The following is a 5,395-nucleotide window of genomic DNA, read 5'->3' on the forward strand; positions in this document are numbered from 1 at the left end:
AGTACAATACAACAATAATGGACAAAACAGTATGCATAAAGTTAATGCACTTTAACTGTTTTGTACTATTCAGTCGACATATGCTACATAATTATTATTTTTAATGCATACAGGTGAAGTTGTACTATGCTATCAGCAACAAAAACATTGTTTGTGTGGTGCCCGATTCAGTCAGGTAATAAAAGATCAATGTGTTGCTTATATTAACTGCTCTTAAACCATTGCAGGCAATGAGCAAGAGATACTTACAGTTTATAGCTGAACAAGCCGACGTATGTAGCTAGCTACTTTCACTGTCACGGGACAGCAGCATGCGGCCACCTTCGCGAGTCCGCAATGATAGAAAGATTGAACCTACTTAACGATTTTAATTGTGCAAAATTAATGGTTGTACCATCAGTTGACCTCTATTCTATAATTAACAATAATCGTTGTACCCTTATATGGCGAACAATGAATAATCTATTAGCATACGACTGTAGACGTCGCGTGATACGAGGCACAATACGAGCCTCGTCTAAAGGAGTGGTACCATTACCAGGGGCGTAGCTAGGATTTTTTGAAGGGGGGTTCCAGCACCAGCATTGAGTTACTAGAAGCAGGGGTCTGGGGGCGCAGCCCCCAGCCGCTGAGAGACTTTCAATATTTTAATAAATCAAAACTCAGCAAATTACTATATTTTATGCAAAAAGTACATTAATTATGATGCATTAAGTGCCCCAGGGATGAAGGTAGTACTAGATAAAGTCACCTAGTGGAAACAGACAGCATAACACATAGAGACACATATAGTAATCTGTAAGTGATGGTTATATCTCACTGTGGTATAGGAGCCATGAATCCACTGATACAAATGACAATCAAAACAATATAGCTAACTATATACAAATATGCATAGCATGAATTAATTTTGCATAACAAAAGTGATAAATTACTGGAGCTCTATATCTTTAAACACTGCACACCAAAGCTATAGCAGTATAAGGTCATGCTAAGTTTTGCATTTAATGTTGGAATGTCTGAAAAACTTCATATGGACATGGATATTTACATGCATGTTCTATTAGAGTATACCTGACTGCTCTATTAGAGTATATCGATCTTTTTAACAAGTTTTGAAGAGGGCTCATGTTACCTCTGTAAATCCTTCCCTGAGAGATGAATGTAAGTTTTATCAACTCACTCATTTTGTCCTGCCACACTAAATGGTGTGTTAGGATCCTGCTTGCAGAAGTCTAAATTTTACAGGGGGGTTCCTGAACCTCCCGGAATCCCCCCCTCCCTACGCCCCTGATTACGACAGATACGCTTTTAGACGAAGGATATAGACGTTCGCGTATTCATATCGTCTAGTAAAAAAAGACGACGTTAAATACGTATGTACGCACCGCGTATCAGGGTAGCTGAAATGCTGGCCGAACAATAGAAATTACTGTTTTATTGGAGTATTTTTGACTAAGATATGTGTTAGAGTATTTAAACCGGGCTCAGTATATGGCTTTCATTATCTTGATTATCTGAACAAATTGATCCCAAGGGGATTGGAAAATGAAGGGAGCACTGTACTGTGGTGTTTATGTGTATCTAATCCAAAACAGCTAAGCTGTAAAAAAAGTGTGCGGCCCTCAGAAAGGCTACGGTGAAAAAAGATGTGAAATCCAAGGTGGCGGCCAAGAAATGGCTGTGATGGTAGGTTAATGGTAAAAATTTTAATAACAACAATTGAGGTGAATTTTTGTGCCACTTCACAAAATTTACCTGAATTGTCATTAGCTATCAAAATTTTTACCATTAACCTACCATCACAGCCATTTCTTGGCCGCCACCTTGGATTTCACATCTTTTTTCACCATAGCCTTTCTGAGGGCCGCACACTTTTTTTACAGCTTAGCTGTTTTGGATTAGATTTCATTTCTTTTTGTATTTGTATACCCCAAAGTCGGCCTATGGCCAGCTTTGGGACTTTTTTAACCTATGTTTTTTTTCTTTACTACAGGAAGAAGAAAAGATGAAGTACATGTACTTTAAATATTTTATCAGTAAATGTCAGTACAAATTATATATATATAATACATATGTGACCGGATTTGCGAAAAGGGGTCTTCCACACACATCCAATTTTCCAACTTTGACAATTGATAACTTCAGATTGGAAAGAGTTATTGCCTCGAAATTTGGGCAGTGGTGAGCACCACTATAGCTGAATACATGGTGAAATTTTCAGGTTAATATGTTACTTGAACACTGAGTTATGGTCTCCAACGTTTACAGAATTGGATGTGTGTGGAAGACCCCTTTTCGCAAATCTGGTCACATATATTGGTTACAGAAATCTCCATGGTGGTTTCTTTGTAACTGAACACTCTACAAGGTGACTTCTTCTAATTGCTCTCTCTACAGGGTGAATTGTTTGTAGCTGAACGATCTACAAGGTAACTTCTTCTAGCTGATCTCTCTACAGGGTGATGTGTTTGTAGCTGAATTCTGTACAGGTGATTTGTTTGCAGCTGAGATCTTTACAGAATGGTTTCTTTGTAGCTGAACTCTCTAAAAGGTAACTTCTTCTAACTGATCTTTCTACAGGGTGATTTGTTTGTAGCTGAACTCTCTACATGATGATTTCTTTGTAGCTGAACTCTCTACAAGGTGATTTCTTCTATAGCTGATCTTTCTACAGAGTGATTTGTTTGTAGCTGAACTCTCTACATGATGGTTTCTTTGTAGCTGAACTTTCTACAAGGTAACTTCTTCTAGCTGATCTCTTTACAAAACAATTTGTTTGTAGCTGAACTCTCACATGATTGTTTCTTTGAAGCTGAACTCTCTACAAGGTGATTTCTTCTAGCTGATCTTTCTACAGGGTGATTTGTTTGTAGCAGAACTCTCTACAAGGAAACTTCTTCTAGCTGATCTCTCTACAGGAAGATTTGTTTGTAGCTGAACTCTCTACACGTGATTTGTTTGCGGCTGAATTCTCTACATGATGGTTTCTTTGTAGCTGAACTCTCTACAAGGTAACTTCTTCTAGCTGATCTCTTTACAGGGTGAATTGTTTGTAACTGAATGATCTACAAGGTGACTTCTTCTAACTGATCTCTCTACAGGGTGATTTGTTTGTAGCTGAACTCTCTACAAGGAAACCTCTTTTAACTGAGCTCTGTACAGGGTGAATTGTTTGTAGCTGAACTATCTACAAGGTAACTTCTTCTAGCTGATCTCTCTACAGGCTGATTTGTTTGTAGCTGAACTATCTACAAGGTAACTTCTTCTAGCTGATCTTTCTACAGGGTGATTTGTTTGTAGCTGAACTATCTACAAGGTAACTTCTTCTAGCTGATCTCTCTACAGGGTGATTTGTTTGTAGCTGAATTCTGTATAGGTAATTTGTTTGCAGCTGAGCTCTTTACAGAATGGTTTCTTTGTAGCTGAACTCTCTACAAGGTAACTCCTTCTAGCTGATGTATCTACAGGGTCACTAGTTTATAGCTGAATTCTCTACATGATGGTTTCTTTGTAACTGAACTATCTACAAGGTGACATCTTCTAGCTGATCTTTCAACAGGGTGATTTGCTTCTAACTAAACTCTCTACAAGAAAACTTCTTCTAACTGATGTCTGAACAGGGTGAATTGTTTGTAGCTGAACTCTCTACAGGATGATTTGTTTGTAGCTGATCTCTATACAGGTTACTTATTTCTAACTGATCTCTTGAATTCTGTTCAGGGTGACTGCTCTATTAGGATGACTGCTCTATTGGAGTATCTCGATCTCGCACTTGCTAAACCATGTTGGATTTCGTGTTATAACTCCGTGGCTTTAAGTCTGATTCTTCTACACCATTGAAGAGCCTTTCTAAGATGATCACTCCATCTGTACAGTGAATTTCAAAGCATTACCCCAAGAGGTTTATCTGGTAGGCGTGGCAAGTATTCGTTTTTTATTAGCTAATCTCGGTTGCGTAATTGTTACACACTGTTGGTTTTGTTGTTGTATCTTCCTGGTTTTTAGCTCGATTTCTTTCAAACCACAAAAGGTTTGAGGTTCAATAGTTAACCTATTCACCCACCGATTTTCAACTTCTTCCCTTACGCGGTTTACCCTGTAGGCGTGACAACATATTGGTGTTATTTTTCGTGCATAATCGCTCATACCTCTTTGCCTGTTTATGGTATTCCAGCCAAAGTTGGTACCGAGATGCGCCTTTATACCCCCCTTCTGTGTGCCAAATTTCAAGGCAATCGGATAACACGTTCGCGTTTTATAGCAGTTTTTGTAAGTGTGCGAAAAGAGGAAGAAAATAATAATAATAAAAAAAACTAAGAAACTAAGCCAATTTTTGAAGTCACATATCTCAGGAATTCCTGAAGCGATTTCGCTCAAATTTGGAATGTGGAGTACTGAAGTTGGAGGGAATGTACACAGCAAAATTCGTCTTGTTTCATCAAGGCAGCACAGAGCTACGGATGTGCGAAAATTGCGTTTTCTTTTTTCCTGTCAATATACTCACAGGGTTGCGTGCCGGCTTCTTGGGCCGCACGACACACTACCGTGTGTCTTGATACATGCCACTACAACCAAAGTCAGTGCAAGAAGTAGATGTAACAAAAGTAATGAAGATGATCGTGATTTTAATTAAGCTATCATCATTGTTTAAAAGGCGCTAATTTGTTAAGCTGTTTTACTGTAGTTGTACCCAGTTATACTGATAGTAAAATATCAGTAACTTTTAGTATAATATGGAATATGTTGTTTTGCTAAGTTTAAAACTCTCAGTAAAACATCAGTGAATGCAGCTTTACTGAAAAGCTGCTAAAGTAGTAAATTATGTACTGTTGCATATACTGGGGATGTATCACTCTAGTAAACTAAGAAACTTTAAGCAGTTGTATAATTTTAATATTGGTGTGTAGATACCTTTAAATTTGCAGCTGAACCCTGCATTATAGATCCAATGGCAATCTGTACGAGTAGTCTGGGGCCCTAGTCAGTCCAAACTCCTTGAAGCTCAACTATACAAGCTCGATGATACTGCAGCAGTTACACTGTCAGTGTGCTGTCAGTTTTTTAAGGGGGTTAGTTGCAGTCAAAAAGCAGTTACACTGTTACACTGTCAGTGTTAGTTGGGGGTTAGTTGCAGCAGTTACACTGTTACACTGTCAGTTTTAAGGGGGTTAGTTGCAGTCAAAAACTAGTTGTATATGTTAGTGAATTTGGACTCAGGTTGTGAAATATGGTGATGGGACCATAGTTTCAATCTTTTATATATACGCAAGACTTTAGTCTTATTGTAATATCTGAAACTTGGCTTCATGATTACATTTACAACAATGAGATTCTCCCCACTGGCTATACCATATACAGGAAAGACCGTTGTTCCAAAGGTGGGGGTGTCATG

At 38.3% G+C, this 5,395-nt stretch overlaps 1 long non-coding RNA gene across 1 annotated transcript in view; it reads left to right on the plus strand.

Moving 5' to 3' along the window:
• LOC136246665 (uncharacterized) overlaps nt 1-460 on the plus strand; it is a 17,305-nt gene extending 16,845 nt beyond the window's left edge. The window contains exons 2-3 of the long non-coding RNA XR_010696725.1: nt 114-175; nt 228-460. This is a non-coding gene — a long non-coding RNA (uncharacterized lncRNA). The remainder of the gene's footprint in view (nt 1-113; nt 176-227) is intronic.
• Nucleotides 461-5,395: the final 4,935 nt, after the last annotated feature.

This window comes from Dysidea avara, chromosome 2, assembly GCF_963678975.1.
Source record: "Dysidea avara chromosome 2, odDysAvar1.4, whole genome shotgun sequence".
NCBI lineage: Eukaryota > Metazoa > Porifera > Demospongiae > Dictyoceratida > Dysideidae > Dysidea > Dysidea avara.